This window comes from Nomascus leucogenys, chromosome X (genome assembly GCF_006542625.1).
Source record: "Nomascus leucogenys isolate Asia chromosome X, Asia_NLE_v1, whole genome shotgun sequence".
In the NCBI taxonomy this organism is placed as follows: Eukaryota; Metazoa; Chordata; class Mammalia; order Primates; family Hylobatidae; genus Nomascus; species Nomascus leucogenys.
The window spans coordinates 11,369,236-11,386,942 of record NC_044406.1 but is presented as its reverse complement, the minus strand read 5'-3'; the positions used below and the strand labels follow the sequence as shown (position 1 = coordinate 11,386,942).

Genomic DNA, 17,707 nt, shown 5'->3' with positions numbered 1-17,707 from the left:
ATGGGTCTGTTTACCATCAGCAGAACCTAGCATGTGTTTTACAGAAGTTTACATGAAAAGAAGGGAACTTGTGATTTCTTAGCTGTTGCCAAATCATTAATTGACTGTGCTTTAAAACTTTGAAACTGAAGTTGTGGGAAAAAGTCATTTATAAAATGATTTAAATGCAACCCAAATCAGACACATACAGCGTATTTTTGTTAGTTTTTGTGTATTTGTGTGTACAGGGGAGAAAAAGGGAACATTATTCCATTCACTAAGAAAACTTCAGTGTATTCTTTTTTAAAAAAGTTACCATAAATTTGTACTGAACTTAGGATTTCTCAAACTCGTCTTCCTTGTGTAATTCACAGATGTAGGCGAATAACGTGAACATTGCTTCATCTTTGTTCCACAAGTTTCTGAGATAGCACCAGTAGGTATGGGTCTCCCTCCCACCGGGCTGTGGCCACAAAGCAAGCATCTTTCTCCTGGGTGCCCCATGCCTCCCCCAGCACCTGGCGTGTAGTATAAGCTCAATGAATGTTCATTGTATGAACGAGTGAGTCAATGGCTGAGCATTCGTGAGGCTGGAAAATTTAATCTTCCCGATTTAGTCTGATAAATGGATTCAATTTCATGCTCGCAGAGCAAGGGCCTCAAAAGGCGTAACCAGGAGCAGAGGTCAGCAAACTGCAGCCTTTGAACCAAATCTGGCCCAGAAGTGAAAACATTTTTAGACGAACATTGGCAATGGATTTGATGATAAAGAACACTAACTTTAAATTCCAACTAAGCAGAATGTTATCACCTCCAAAAATGATTCCATTCTTCTCATTATTAAACCTATACTACGAAAAACTGCCTTTGATGATTGTTATTACATTTTGAGTTTCATCAACTAAATAATTGTGGAGATTTTTATTTTACTATATAAGTACCTACATAATATGCCAAATTTGCTTCTTGGCCTGTAAAACCTAAGATATTTGCCATCTGGCCCTTTACAGAAAAAGTTTGCTGACCCCTGGCCACAGGAATAAAGTTTAGAATGGGATGTGATGTGTTTCATCTTGCCTTACACCCCAGGAGTGGGAGAAAACCAAATTGGCAGCAGGGTGGGCAGAGATGACATCCATCTATAAATCGACTGTGGAACACCTTGTTATGAAGGAAGGCCTGTCAGCAGTCAAAGAATGGCTTGGGTGGGTATGCCTAGATGGACCTCTAAAGATCACACCCTAAGGGAATTCAAGACCTGATGCACGGTTTGAGAAGTGATTCCTATGACATCAGAGAGTGCAGCCTGGGCCTTCATGGGCAAACCAAAAACGTTTGTGATTGTACACCTAAAGGCCTTGGCTGGCCGCATCCAAGTCTCTTGGTTTCCCTCCAAACATTTGCTTGGAAATAAAGTAAAGAAAGTAAGTAAGAATGCATCGAGTGCAGTGGCTCACACTTGTAATTCCAGCACTTTGTAGAGGCCAAGGCAGGGGGATCACTTGTGCTCAGGTGTTTGAGACCAACCCGAGCAACATGGCAAAACCTTGTCTCTAAAAAAATACAAAAATTAGCCAGGCATGGTGGTGTGCACCTGTAGTCCCAGTTACTCAGGTGGCTGAGGTGGGAGGATTGCTTGAGCCCGGGAGGTGGAGATTGCAGTGAGCCATGATGGTGCCGCTGCACTCTAGCCTGGGTGACAGAATGAGACTTTGTCTAAAAAAAAAAAAAAAAAAAAAGGCCGGGCACGGTGGCTCACGCTTGTAATCCCAGCACTTTGGGAGGCCGAGGCGGCCGGATCACGAGGTCAGGAGATCGAGACCACGGTGAAACCCCGTCTCTACTAAAAATACAAAAAATTAGCCGGGCGTGGTGGCGGGCGCCTGTAGTCCCAGCTACTCGGAGAGGCTGAGGCAGGAGAATGGCGTGAACCTGGGAGGCGGAGCTTGCAGTGAGCCGAGATTGCGCCACTGCACTCCAGCCTGGGCAACAGAGCGAGACTCCGTCTCAAAAAAAAAACGAAGTAAAAATGACTTCCAGCGGATGACTGAGCAAGGGTCCTTGGAACTGGAGAGTTTGTCAGCTTTCTAGAAAAGCGAGACTCACATACCCTGGCTTGTAGGCCACCAAGTGTCAGCCAATTGTAGACCAGTCAATTGGCCTTGTAAAGCATGCTTGTATATATATATATAAATGTATATGTGTGTGTGTGTGTATCACATATATATGATATATATATTTTTTATATACATATGCATGTTTATATGTATATATACACACATACAGTCTAGTATCTATGTCAAGCAAACTCATAAAAAGGAGTGACTTACTTACACCAAATGAGCCTTCAGTTTTCTCCACACAACCAGTACCATAAAAGATGAAAATGAAAATGGAATTGACACCAGGGCAGGAAGGTTACTGAGAGGCAGAAGCTCCATCTGCTTGTAAAGTAGCCAGATGATTGGCTTCTGCCCAAGCCCAGAAACTGGTCCTTGGTGGCCAGGTCTGCTCTCCACACCCTGCACTGTGAGGCCCAAAGCTCCTGGGCATCTCCTAGACCAATCTTTCCTTACTCTTCCCCTTGCCATCCATGCTGACACAGATCTGGATCCCAAAATGGAGAAGACCTGTCATGAACCGCTTCTGCCAGGCAAGCCTGCCAGACAACGTGCACTTCCCAGACACACAAATCACCAGCAGACAAGCCTCTCTGAGCCTTAGTTTTCTCATCTGTCAAATTGGGATAAGAATACTAGTGTCTTTCTCAGATGCTGGCTTTGAGGATTAAATTGCTCATATTGTGGAACTCTTAGAAAAGTAGCTGGCACAAAGTGAGTGTTCAACTAGTAGAGCTAGAATTACTATGCTTGTTGTTGCAGACTTCACACATTCCTGGGCTGTTGCCAACAGTAGGCCTGAAGAACCACTCTTGGGGCCTTCCCCGGCCCTGGACACAGCCCTTTCCTCTCGAGTCAATGATGACCAGACAGTTCATAAGGCAGCAAATGGCTTCCCCATACTGGGGCTGCTGTGAAGTACCACATATGGAAATAATGTGCAACCCTGGAAAAAGCTCAAGGTCTGGGAAAACACCAAGTGCCTGGAATCGGTTGTTTGTTGTGAAATCAATGCTAAATATAGACAAAGCTAAAGTGAAAGGACTTATGTGGAAGAAACTTTTAAGTCAATGATTCGGACGAAGAAATGCACAAGAGGCTTCCTTTACACAAATCTCTTGTGATCCTGGTTTTAAATGGGGGTGCAGAGCTCCTGAGAGGACAGCTACTGTGTGTCCGTGTTTAGGAGCCACACTGCGGCTTCCCTTGGCCCCTTTAAGCGGCTGCCCTTCCCTGGCCAGGGAAGGTACGGGTGAGACAGGCCACAGGTGTTTCCTGAAACTGTCTCCTCCTGCCTCCACTTGACCTTAGCTTTGCAAATCCTGGGCGCTTTGTGGTCACCTCTGGGATGCAACTTGTTGGTGTCACGCCCAGTTTGCCAGGTCCTGCCGGCAGATATGGGCTGCTTGTCTTCTTTGTCCCCAAGTCCCCACGTGCCTCCTGATGGTCTGTGGCCCGGATGGGATGGAGTCCTCTGCACGAGCACCTACTTAAGGCTCTACCCACCCACCACTCCCATTCTCTCTGCTTGCTACTATAATCCCCATTTTTAGAGGAGGAAACAGGCTCATAAAGGCTCAGTCATTTACACAAATTCAGCAGCAAAGCTTGGATCTGAACCGAAAGCTCTGTCGTACTTGCCACTTTCTCTGCTGGATGACATTTTGGTGGCTCCGTGTTACATTCTCCACCAGACTGTACACCTTTTGAGCCCAAGGGCTGTTCTATCCATCCAGCCTGGTCTTACACATGGATGTTGGTGAAAATGGATGGAGATGGATGGATGGATGGATGGATGGATGGATGTTGGTGAAAATTAAAGGGAAACACAGAGGATGATATTGATAGAATTAAGGGAAGTTTGTATATAAAATTTTTCTGATTATAATGTTATTACATCGTCCTAAACATCCCAATAAAGGAATGTAGAACACATCAGATGAAAGCTCTCCAAATTCCACTCCTAGAGTTAACCATTGTTAATGGTTTGGTATATGTTCTTCAAGATTTTTCCTATGTATATACTGACATATAATTACGTACAGAATTCTTTTTGAAAACTGAGTTCACATGATATGTGCTATTCTGCATCATTTTTTTTTCCAGCTAGCATTCTGGAAAAATTTGGATATGCAGATCTCTCTTGTTCTTTTTTTTTAATGGCTATGTTCTGTAGATGGTTATGCATGTAGTATTTTGCTTAACGAATCCCCTATTGATTAGCATTTGTGCTTGTCCTAATTTTTTGAAATTACAAACAATGCTGTGACAAACATCTTTGGAGGGAAGATAATTTTAAAAGGAGTGTGTTCAAGCGAGGAGGAAAAGCCGGCAGGATGGAGAAGAGTGGTCACGTGTGCAACGGACAGCGTCAACCTCATGGAGCCCCTTTCCCAAGTAGGGAAAGTGAATGAACCAGGGGCAGTGGTGGGTGGGCTTGCAATTTAGGAAGGGAAGGGCCACCTCTCCTTGGAATGAGAACGAAGGCAGATAGGCTCTGTGAGGAAAGAATCTGGATTTTGTGAGATGATGATGAGGTCGGTGACATAAAACATGTTTGATGTAGAGAGGACAGAATTTGAGGACGCATCCATTGGTGGGCGGATATAGGAGGCAAGGCTGCTTGCTGGGGACAGGGCATCTGGTAGAGAGATCAGTACCAAATGCTGATTTGAGGCCCAGGGCTTGGCGTGGAGAAGATTTGAGAAGGGCCATTCCTGTTATATAGGCTACTTCTCCATGGAATCTTCATTTGATTCCTCACAGTCTCAGGACCCCTCTGCCCTTCCCCACAATATGTTTTATTTTCTCTTTTTTTCTAGTTCTCTTTTGCAAGTCTTCCTATCTCCAGAATCAGTGCTTTTAGCATTCGAGAAAGGCATTTTCGTTTCTTCCTTCCTGCACCTGCACCTTTTTTCAGGGACTGCAGAAACGCCTTCACGTGTCAGCATTGGCTTGAAGATCCAGCCAATGGCCAAGATGTTAATAACCATGCTGCCACAAGATGGCGCCCACCACCCAATATCTCGGACTTCCTGATCAGACTGGTAGGTAATTTTTGTGTGGCAACGTACAGTATAAAATTTTATTTTTTCATTTTATTTTATATTTTAAACAGGGTGTCGCTCTTTCACCCAGGCTGGAGTGCAGTGGTGCAATGGCGGCTCACTGCAGCCTCAAACTTCTCAGCTCAAGTGACCTTCCTGCCTCAGCTTCCCGAATAGCTGAGACTACAGGCACACACCATGCCCAGCTAATTTTTTATTGTTTGTAGAGACGGGGTCTTGCTATGTTGCCCAGGCTGGTCTCAAACTCCTGGGCTCAAGCGATTCTCCTGCCTCAGCCTCCCAAAGTGCTGGGATTAAGTTTATGAAATATGCGAATATCTACAAGTTTTGCTTCAGGCTTTTTTTTTTTTTTTTTTTTTAAAGACAGAATCTCGTTCTGTCGCCCAGGCGGGAGTGCTGTGGTGCGATCTCGGCTCACCGCAAGCTCCGCCTCCTGGGTTCACACCATTCTCCTGCCTCAGCCTCCCGAGTAGCTGGGACTACAGGCGCCCGCCACCGCGCCAGGCTAATTTTTTGTATTTTTAGTAGAAACGGGGTTTCACCGTGTTAGCCAGGATGGTCTCGATCTCCTGACCTCGTGATCCGCCCGCCTCGGCCTCCCAAAGTGCTAGGATTACAGGCGTGAGTCACCGCGCCTGGCAGGCTTTTGAGCATCTTCAGTTAAGGAAATCCAAGTTTCTAAATAAAAAACAACTTTGATTCATAGTTTGCCCTATAGGCACCAAAGTGCTTAAGACGTAAGAAAGGAAACATCATGAAACGATCTTTTGCTCATCCCATTTGGGAAAAGACAGAGGATTTTAACTACGTTCTGTGCTAGGGAGGGGTCAATTTTATAATTGATGAATGATATAAAATCGAGCTCAGAATTCCCAATGTATATTCTAAATCTACTTACTGAGTTAAATTTTGAAAACAAAACAAATACAATTATGCAAGAAATATACCCAGGTGAAAAATGTTCAAATAGTTAAACATATGTCTAATGTGTCTGCTGTGACTTAGTCCACCAACTGAAATGTGCAGAGACTTTTGTTTTTTATGACTCCATTCTGTGTCTGTCTCTGAGCTTTCATCCTACCTCACTCTCCAGAAGATCAACTCAGACCCTCGGAGGAGTGGGGAATGTGAACCCTGAAAATTTGAGAGAGGTCTCAGTTAATTTAGAAAGTTTAATTTGACAAAGTTAAGGATGCGTGCTTGTGACACAGCCTCAGGGTGTCCTGACAACATGTGCCCAAGGTGGTTGGGGCACAGCTTGGTTTTACACATTTTTGGGAGACATGAGACATCAGTCAATCTACGTAAGAAGTACATTGATTCTTCCAGAAAGGGGGGACAACTCGAAGCAGGGAGGGAGCTTCCAGGTCACAGGTAGGTGAGAAACAAACGGTTGCATTCTTTGAGTTTCTGATTAGCCTTTCCAAAGGAGGCAATCAGAATATGCATCTATCTCAGTGAGCAGAGGGATGACTTTGAATAGAATGGGAGGCAGGTTTGCCCTGAGCAGTTTCCAGCTTGACTTTTCCTTTTAGCTTAGTGATGTTGGCGGCCCAAGGTATTTTCCTTTCACAGGAGTCCTTGCCTGCCAGGGATTGGGTATAGCTTCTGGGTCTGATGTAGTGGCAAACCAGAGTGGGGTGTGTGGAAGCGGGGTACACAATTGATTTTTTAATTCAACTCCTTCATCCTAACTCTGTGGAAGATTGATAATTTCTCACACAGAGTTGGCAGGGTCCCACTTTTCTCAGGTCTGACAGACCTCCCCTCATCTATTAATACTACCTTCCTCCCCTTCCCTCTTCACGTCTTTCTCCAGAAGGGGCAGAAAAGCAGCCCTGTCCCTTCTCTTCCTGGACACCTGGTTGATGCCCTAGAGTCGCTTTGTTCCACGGACTCTTCTATGATCCCCTAAGGCCTTTAGGCCTTCCTGTAGAAGACAAAAGCCAACTAGCTTGCTTCCTCTGCACATGCACCCTGAGGCAATGCATACAGTTTAGGATCAGCTTGAATGGCGATGAAGGAAAAGAGAAAGAGAAGAGATGGCATTCTCGAAGATTACTGCACCTCCCAGTGTCATCTCAGTGCTTAAGGTTATAAATATAAATTGTGTCTAGAGCAGGGTTTTGCAAAAGTTCATCTTTAGGTCATCTACATCAGGATCATCTGGGTGGGTTTTTATTTGAAACATAGATGTCAGGACTTTGCCTTCATATCTATTAATCGAGGGGCTCTAGCACAAGGCCTAGGCACTCATAGGTGACTCTATTAGCCAGTCAAGTTTGACAACCGCTCAATAGAGCAAGACCAGCATCACTTGGGCCCATCTTGTAAGAGATGCAAATTCTCGGGTTCCAACTCCAGACCTACTGAATCAGAAGCTGAGAAGTAGGGCCCAGCAATCTGTTTTAACAAGCCCCTCAGGTGATTTTGATGCCTGCTAATGCTTGAGAATCTGTTGCAATCAAGCAATGATTCTGAAGCAGTGGTTCTCAACTTTGCCTGCATGTTGGAATCGCCCTCCAGCTTTAAAATCCCAAAGCTCAGTCTGTAGCCCAAACCAATTAAATCACAATCTTTATGGTAGAACCCAGACATAGTCTTTTTTTAAAGCTGCCCAGGTAATTGCAAGGTGCAGGCAAAGTTAAGAGCCACTGTTAACAGGTTGGGGAGTTGATACCTAAATCACTAGGACTGGCCAGGTGTAGTGGCTCACACCTGTAATCCTAGCACTTTGAGAAGCCAAGGTGAAAAAGGATTGCTTGAGCCCAGGAGTTCGAGGCCAGCCTGGACCTTGTCTCTACAAAAAAACTAAAAAAACTAGCCAAGTGTGGGGGCACACGCCTGTAGTTCCAGCTACTCGAGAGGCTGAGGTGGAGGATTGCTTGTGCTCAGGAGGCAAAGGCTGCAGTGAGCCGAGACCTCACAACTGCAGTTCAACCTAGGTGACAGTGAGACGCTGTCTGTCTGAAAAAAAAAGATCACTGGGACTGTCTCACAATAAATATTTACTCACTGCTGGGATAGCATGGTATTATCCTCACCCTGAAAATCACTGTGCTTGTAAACCTTGTCATTGATGGGACAGGGTCATCTTCTGCCTGTGTGTCTGATTTAGCAGGTCTGAGGTGGAGCCTGAGAGTCAGCATGTCTAATGAACTCCCAGGGGATGCCCATGTTGCTGGTCCAGGGACCATGGTTTGAGTAGCAAGACCCCGCCCAAGGTGTCCATTACTCCCATTGCCACGGGAGTGTTCAACTGCATCTTTCCAGCTCAGCTCTATTCTTTGAGCTCCGTAGACTATGGGCACCTACTGACTCAGCATCTCCATCCACTTGGTGATTCGAAGGCTCCCAAATGCCATATGACTAAGACACACTCTTTGTCTCCCACCCCCAAATATGGTCATCTTTCAGTGCTGCCTGGTTCAGTTAACTCATTTTTCACATCTTACCTTGGGTGGCCTTCCTCAGGGCAGCCTGCCCCTCCTGCTCCCTGGTTTCACTCCCTTTTCCAGGTCATCACTCTTATAGAAACCTCTTCCTTTCCTTCATCACACTTGAATCTCCTTCAGTGCGATAATCTGATTAATGGATTTCTGAATAAGCTCCAGGAGAACAGGGACTATATCTATTTTGGCTCGCCACTGTCTCACCCTAAGCATCATGCCAGGCCCATGGTGGGCACGCCATAAATATTTATTGTCTGACTGACTGAATAGATGGATGGATGGATGGATGGATGGATGGATGGATGCAATCAACAGTTTCTGAATATTACATCTATGTAATGCAGAATACAAATTTCATAGCTATATTCTATACCGTTTCAGAAATGCCTAGGGGAAATTGTAGAACCCAATCAATAATAATGAGTCTTGGAAATTCTCTCTTTCTTTTTTTTTTTTTTTTGAGATGAAGTCTCGCTCTGTCGCCCAGGCTGGAGTGCAGTGGCACAATCTTGGCTCACTGCAACCTCCATCTCCTGGGTTCAAGCAATTCTTGTGCCTCAGCCTCCCGAGTAGCTAGGACTACAGGCATGAGCCACCGTGTCCGGCTAATTTTTTGTATTTTTAGGGGTTTCACCGTGTTGGTCAGGCTGGTCTAGAACTCCTGACCTTAGGTGATCCACCTGCCTTGGCCTCCCAAAGTGCTGGGACTGCAGGCGTGAGCCACCGCACCCGGCCAAGTCTTGGAAATTATATCTTTAGCCCCATGAAGGTAGGGACTCTGTATCTTCTGTACAGTAGATTCATGATGAGGGGAAACCTGCAAGCTTTGGTCTCTGCTCTGCAGGGAAGAGTCTTTTTCATGTCATGAGTCCAAGCACGGCACCGTGTTTTACAGACCTGGCTCCTCAGTGTAGACAATCTGGTTGAGAATTTATTCATTTATTGTTGCATCAGGATGGTACTTTAGAGGAACTTTTCTCTTCTCCCTACATTTCGAAATCAACCCCTGAAATACGGAAGGGTGGGGACTTGTCCCTCTTCCCCTTTCCTCCTTCCTATGCTTCTCACGAGAGACAGAGTGACTTGTGGGATTGGTGACAGTGGGGAAACTGTCCCTGCTGCTGCTGCCTCAAGTCTCCCGGCTCTTGTTCTCTCGGGACAGCCTACCTATAGGTGGAGTACACCCTCTTTGTTTCTGCTGCCCTAAGGTGAGCTCTCTGTGACAGGGATCCTTTGTTCTGGATTGATGGCTTGCATTTCTTCGATGGCTTGCGTTTCTTCTTTGCTACCTGGAGGCACTGGAGAGTTGCAAGACTGCAAGTCCAAGCTATGGCCTATGGAATTCATGGACCTGCTCACTCTCAGCTGCACTGTCTGCAGTGTGAATTGCTCAGCTGGAGAGGGTGTGAGTAACCAGCTCCCTCAAGCCCCAACAATTCTGAACACTTAGTTTTATAACTAATCTATACAAAACATGGCTATGAGCTTATCAGTAATTCTCACACACACACACAAATATATACACGCTTGCACATATATGTATGCATATACACACAAACATATATGGACAGGTATGTATGTGGGTATACAGAATATATATGTGGGTGTGTACGTGTATATATATCTCAGCAAGTAAGCACCCCAACGTCTTTGACTTAATTAACAGGCATGAAACACCCAAACATCAAGCATTCCAAGTGGGATTCTAAATTCCCAGGTGAATTTCCCGAAGGCTAGACTTGGCACAACTTTGGAGACCAATGCCTCTTACAGGCAGGTAAGCCCTGCCGGGCCCATTCTCAGAAGAAACCACTCCTACCTTTGCATACAAACTCTGCTATGGTCTCCTTCAACGTGGCTTTTAAAATGAAGTTTTATGAAAACATCTGGAAGAATTTAAACTCACATGTGACCATGGAAAACACCAATTATACCCAGAGTCAGGGGGAAATCAGGAGTAGGGGGTGGGTAGGAACAGGAAGAACTCAATGCTGATGCTTACAAGTATCATCACAGGGTTTTATGCAAGTTAACATTTGGTGCTACTTCATACTTCTGGAACTTCTTGTGGGATCACAGGAAAAAGCAGAATTGGGGAAATCTGGGAACTTGGATCAACTAAAAGGGACTTTCCTCAGATAAGCTACAAGCAGGAAGTGGTCAGCGTTCTTATGGTAAAGAGAAGATTATTGAAAATAAAAAATTATATTTAAAAAAGCCTACAGAGATATCTGTATCTCTGGGTATCTGGGACATTTCTGGAAATTTTGATGGATTTAAATCTAGAGAAAACAGGAGTTTTGATTCAGAATATGTAACAAATGGAAGAGCAATAAGTTGAGTGTCACCCTTTAAATTAAAAACTTATTGTTAAATATTGTATGAATATAGTACATGAAATGTTGAACATAAACTTTATGTACAGAGTAAGTGATGAGTAGAAAAAATTTCCCAGATACTGTATATTAAAAGAAAAATGTTAAAAATTTTCACTGTATGAAGAATATAGAATTAGCCTCTTGAGATTATGTAACTGATTAGCCAGGTGCGGTGGCTCACGCCTGTAATGCCAGCACTTTGGGAGGCTGAGGCAGGTGGATCACCTGAGGTCAGGAGTTTGCGAACAGCCTGGCCAACACGGCAAAACCCCGTCTCTACTAAAAATACAAAAACTAGCCACGGGTGGTGGTGCATGCCTGTAGTCCTAGCTACTGGGGAGGCTGAGGCAGGAGAATCGCTTGAACTTGGAGGTGGAGGTTGCAGTGAGCTGAGATCGCACCATTGCACTCCAGCCTGGGTGACAGAGTGAGACTCCATCTTAAAAAAAAAAAAAAAGAGAGAGATTATATACTTGATTAGATATCCAAAGTAATAAAAAGAATTTAAAAAATGAAAAATAAAAAGTTTAAAAAGTAATAAAAAGAATTTAAAAAGTTATTTATGGAGTGTTTGATAGATGTCAGACCCTGTGCTGAGTACTTTTTATGGTTTATCTTACTTAGGTTTACGCTTAATCTATGCAAAACATGGCCATCAGGAATTCAGTAATTCTAATACACACAAATATATACATGCTTGCATGTATATGTGTGCATATACACACAAACATATATGGACAGCTATACATATGTGTATACAGAATATATAGGTAGGTGTGTACATGTATATATATCTTAGCAAGTAAGCACTCCATCATCTTTGACTTAATTAATGGGCGTGAAACACCCAAGCATCATGCCTGTTCAGCAACTGTCTTCATGAACTGACAGTCAAGTAGGCAAGCAGGATGAAAAAGACCTAAACCCTCAAACTGGCAAGTTACTGCAGGCTTCAAAATGCCATTTATAGGGTGGGGGGTGGTGACAGAAGGGAATGGTTAGTGGTTGGATTGCTCGGAAATAAAGAATGTTCAGCTAGAATGTGCAAGAAAGATACTGATACGCAAATACAGTTTTAAAATGGGGGCTACAGTCTATAAAAAACGGAAATGTAGGAAAAAGAGGATCGGTCACCTAGTTAACTCAAGGCTATACATCTACATCTGCATGGGCAAAAGGAAACTCATGACTGACCCCATTTTGAGACTTAAAGCAAAAACAATGGAAATAAATGATAGAAACAAATATTCAATAGTCTGTGGCCTTCAACTTATTTTAAAACTGCCCTCCCATCAGTAAACATTTAACACAGAGCCCTACATATTTCTGTATTAATACACTGGGTATATGATAAAAATAGCCACAGACATACTTTTAAAAACATGGCTATATCTGTTCTTACATTTTCTTCCCACATCCCCCTTTGGAAGCCCGTCTAAGGGTCTCAGAAGCAGAACATCAGCATCCAGGAGGGATTTCCCACCCCACTAGGTGGCGCTTGGCGCCACATAAGTAGAACCACAGCGTCCATCAGTAAGATGTTAGGGAAGTTACGGTAAAGACATCATTTTACCCACAAATGTAGTCAGCAACTCTATCAGGACTTACAGGACTTCAATTCCATTTACCATATGCCCCTGTCTGTCTAATTCTGCCCTAGTGTTCTTGTTCAAATTGTCTTCACCTTTGGGCCCTAAACAGAACTGCCAGTCCTATAGTTAAATTATATCTGTCCAAAAACAGTGCCCAGCGGGAAGCAATTTGAGTTTAAGTGCAGCTCCACTCCCGGGAAGTAGGTTGAGAGCACCAAAGTTTATACACAAAAGGAAGGAAATTGAGCACAGCTTGGGGGTCTGGGCTTTCCTTGCTAAAGTGATCCCCGTAATAACAGTCCCTGGTATCCCAAAGGAAGATGTGGTGCTTCCCAAAGTGCTCTGCAAGCCAGTTGCTTCAAAAGTATTCCAGGGATGCGGACTCCTGGGTCCGAGAGATTGAGCAGTTGACTTTACCTCTCTGATCTCACCTTTTTCTCTGAGTTAACCCATCATCTTTAAGATGGAGCTGCTAATATTAGCCTCATAGAGGTGATGTGAAGATTCAAGGGAATAAAGGAAGCATTTAATTTGCATTTGCTGCTTAATAGATGTGACTTCCCTTCCTTCTTCCTCTCCACCCCTTACTCAATGACAGTGACTTCATCTTGAGCCCTTCTTCCTAAGATCCTCCTCACTCCCTCCTTGCCTGTCATTCCCTTTGTGGGCCTGCCCTCATGAGCAGGAGCCAAAGTTGGGATTACTTTAAAATGCATCCTCTCCATTCAGAACATGCTTCCTGTGTTCTGTTTTCTTAGGTGGCCTGTTCTGGAGAGTTGATCATCTCACAAATTAATCCATCACGATGTGTTAAAGGACAGGAATAATGTGTTAAAACAACCTTGGAAGGTTGTAAATTAACTGGGAATTTTAGTTACAATGCCTCAATCCAAAGGCAAAGAAATCAATCATGAGAAAAGTAGGCCCAGAAGAGAGATGGGAGCTATAAACTGTTTTATTTAATGCATGTCACCTGTTACTAAGTTCTGTTTGGTGGGCCTCTATCTGGACCTGGTGCAGGGATGTAACCACCATCCTGGGGTGATAGCAGGACAACAACCGAGTTCTGGCTCCCAAAACAGCCCAAGCAATCTTCTCAGCAGTGTGGTCCCCCTGGATAATGGGCCTCAGATATGGTTCATGGAGATGTTACTACAAACTTCTTTTGCTCAAGTCAACTCATGCAATTCACTGTTATGAAATCCCCTGGAATCAGTGCCTCATGGTTTTGCCTTGGCCAGTGAGCAGTAAGGCTGCCATGTGTCATACAAGAGCAATATGGCTTCCTAGTTAGCCGTCTCTGTCTAGTTTTACCCTCAGTAGTTGCCACTGGCCAGAGGAATATTGAGAGCCATTTTCTGTCTGTGGGAGCCGCTGTCTGGCTCATCTTTGCTCTAGGGATGTCTGAAAACTGCCATGAGGCCCCCAGGACTTCCCATTTCCTTCTGGATTTTACCAGACTATTTTTAGTGAGTGTTCAGTGTGAGACAGTGTGACACGAACCTTCTCAGTCATTTTAAGTCTGAGCTTTTCCAAAATGTTTAATTAATATAAATCCCCAAGAGGGGGCAGTGATAAACATATGAAGACATGCAACCACTGACATCATGACAAACATGTTAGAAATGAATTACAACCTGAGATTAGGGGAATCTTAAAGACTGAATTAGTGCTTGAAAGTTGAGATAAGTAGAAAGAATGAATTGAATGTGGCAGAGAGTCCAGCCAGTGTCACCTAGGGAAGATGCCACGGAGCCAATTTTAGAAGATCCTGCTCACTGAAGCAGGTGGGAGACATGTGAGAGAGACATAGGTTTCCAACCAAAAGTGCACACAAAACCACACCTTCCAAACAGAAGCATCCACCTGCAACAACGGCTGTCTTCTTTTCATTCTTGTACATTGGTTGACACTTGCTGTGGGTGTCTAGAGCCACAAAGGAAACTGAGAGGGAAGGGGAGGCAAAAGAAGAAAGGAGGGAAAGAAGAAGAAGAAAAAACAACAAAACCTGAAACAGTGTGGAACTGCCCTGTTGTGATTTCATTCTCACCGGCATGGGTGGCCCCTATGTCACCAGGGCTCTTTCCACACCATCTTATGAGTTTGGGACTTACTCTCTTTTTAACCCTCCTCCTTCTTCTTCTTCTTTTTTTTTTTTCTGGAGACCGAGTCTCCCCGTCTCGCCCAGGCTGGAGTGCAGTGGCTTGATCCTAGCTCACTGCAACCTCTACCTCCCGAGTTCAAGCGATTCTCCTGCCTCAGCCTCCCGAGTAGCTGGGATTACAGGAGTGTGCCACCACGCCCAGCTAATTTTGCATATTTAGTAGAGATGGGGTTTCACCATGTTAGCCAGACTGATCAACCCTCCTTCTTCATAGCGTTGGTTGGCAGGTGGGTTGGTCTCTTGTTCGCCTTCAGTACATTGTTAACTTGGTGAAATGGATTAATTTTCTGTCTTGGTGTCGTCTGAAGCACATCTCTGTTTGAGTCTCCTCAATCATGTTCTTTGATCGTTTCCCTCCGACATAGCTATTGGACTTTGGAGGGTACAAATCATTCCCAATGTTTCTTAGGGTCAAGGGCTTCACCTTCCAGTAGATGCCAGGAGCAGCGTGTGCTGTAAGTAACTGCTTCTGGAGCACAGCAACCCAAAGCTCCAAGGAGGGATGTGCTCCCCCTGTCTGTGACTAAGCCTTTCCCATGAACAGTGTTCCTGCTTACTGAGCATGTGCAGCAGAGGCGGAGGAACAATTCCAACCTCAACTCCACCCCCATGTTAAAATTGGGCCATAAATAACTAGCAGGATGTGCAGCCTGGTCCTCTTGTTCACCCGAGTTAGGATGAGAAGGAGGAAGTAAATAAAAAGCATATCTCACGGGAGGGGGAAAGGCATTATAAATAAGAAGAGTGTGTGTCCGTGCTATCCCCATCACAGCTTCCTTGGAGATGGACACAAGTTACTCACACTCTCAGGTCGCTACATCCCCTTGCATACTCTATATTCCTTGGCCACATGTAAGAGATGATCTGGATCTAAAAGAGTGTCCAGACAGATGGAGCTGGAAGTAGACCTGCAAATGGGGCCGAGAGATCCTGACTCAGGGTCGGGGCTACAATCAGACTCATCCTCTCTCTCCTCTACAAACTGCAGACACTTGTTTTGCCTTTTTCTCAATCATAACATTTGCCCTGCCAAGTGCCTCCCTTGGCTTGGATTCTAAAAATGCCAAGTCTTGCTAAAGGTGTAGTATCTATCTGAAGAGAAAGGACACTCCCTGGCCAAGTCAAGGTTGAAAGGGGCTTGGACCAAGGCTTGATGGTGGAAGCGGAATTCATGGAGAATCTGGGAGTTCCTTCCGGGGCGGAGCCAACCAGAGGCCAGTCAGCAGAGAAGCCCCACGTTCAGAGCTTTGTGGGGACCGTCTGTGAACAGCTCCAGTCCTACAAAACTACACTGAGGGCCCTCAGAAAGTTAGAAGAATGACATGTCAAGATTACCAAAGAATTCAGATAAAAACTATCTGTTGGTGTGCTGTTATTTTCCTACAACAAACCACTGTACTTAACCTCATGTCAAAATACTCTGTGGTTTCTGAGTTGCATTATTTTCAGTTTCCCTTCCTCTTGATCCATTTCAGAAGATGTTTAAATTGTCTTCAAGTGATTTTATGTGTTTATGTGTTTTAATAGAAGACAATTTATAATGACCAAAAGCTGATTTTTTAATGCCATTATCCTTGTTCTCACGGAAGAAGAATGGAAACTATGAAACACTATAAAGCTTACAGAAGCTGTGAAATAGTCGACTCCAGCCATTTAATTACCTCTCTATTTATTCCAGAGATTGATTTGGGAATTTGTGACCCTTGTTGATTAAATGTCCTTTGGAAATAATTCATATAGTGTGTACTCACAGGTAAAGTAAAGCCTTTGGCATGGCCACATATGAAGAAAATACAACGTCTCCAATCTATGGCTTGAACACATGCACGCTGTTTTCCAAATGGCACAAACAACTTTGTAGATCACTTCTTCCATGAAATAAAGCAAACTGGTCAGGTTTCAATCTTTGAAATCATGAATTTATACCCAGTTGAAAGTACGGGCATCTTAAGAATGTCTTGGTTCTTTCTGTTGTTTTTGAATCTGATAGCTGAAGTTCAAAACTGAAGCTTTCTCAATGTGAAGGTCTATAAACTTTGGTTTCTTCTCCCATCCTCCAGCAAAAAATGAAAGGAATCCATATAATTGGCATTCAAATAATTGTCATCTCTGATAAAAACTATAAATAAATACACACTCTTGGAGTCCTCCTTTAGGGTTTACCATCAAAACCATCTAACGTTGCTGTATCAAGTGTGCAGATACTTACAAATATATGGCATTCGTTAACAAAACAGTTTGAAAGATATTGGATGAGGAAATTTTACTTTGGATATAGTACTTTGCAGTGCAGATAAAAACATTTAAGCAGGTAAATTATCAAAGGTAGAGAGTATCACTTTGTATAAAGGCAGATCATTTAAATATTTTTCCATTTGTAGGTGGACCATATCCATTTATGGTAAGGATGTGTCTTTCTCACTGTTTCCCTATGGAACCCAGGAGCAGGCCCAAGGGAAAAGAACAGGAAGCACTGAAGTAGCAACCACCTGTGCGGTGCCCACACTCGATCTGCACAGAATGGGGCCCTGGATGACACGGAAGCAACTGGTTAAGAAGCTGACTGGGTTTTTTTGTGATTTTTGTGTTTTTTTTTTGTTTTTTGTTTTTTGTTTTTTTGTTTGTTTGTTTTTTTGAGACAGTCTGGCTCTGTTGCCCAGGCTGCATTGCAGTGGCGTGATCTCGGCTCACTGCCACCTCCACCTCCACCTCCACCTCCCAGGTTCAAGCGATTCTCCTACCTCAGCCTCCCAAGTAGCTGGGATTACAGGCACCCGCCACCATGCCTAGCTAATTTTTATATTTTTAGTAGAGACGGGGTTTCACCGTGTTGGCCAGAGTGGTCTCAAACTCCTGACCTGGTGATCCACCCGCCTCGGCCTCCCAAAGTGCTGGGATTACAAGCATGAGCCACCATGCCCGGCCAGTTGACTGGTTTTTTATTTCACTAAACT

The 17,707-nt window shown here is 44.1% G+C and overlaps 1 long non-coding RNA gene across 1 annotated transcript in view; it reads left to right on the top strand.

The window, feature by feature from the left end:
* The window catches only part of LOC105738512, a 38,095-nt gene extending 34,058 nt beyond the window's left edge, over positions 1 to 4,037 (top strand). The window contains exons 3-4 of the long non-coding RNA XR_004028704.1: positions 354 to 415; positions 2,862 to 4,037. This is a non-coding gene — a long non-coding RNA (uncharacterized LOC105738512). The remainder of the gene's footprint in view (positions 1 to 353; positions 416 to 2,861) is intronic.
* Positions 4,038 to 17,707: the final 13,670 nt, after the last annotated feature.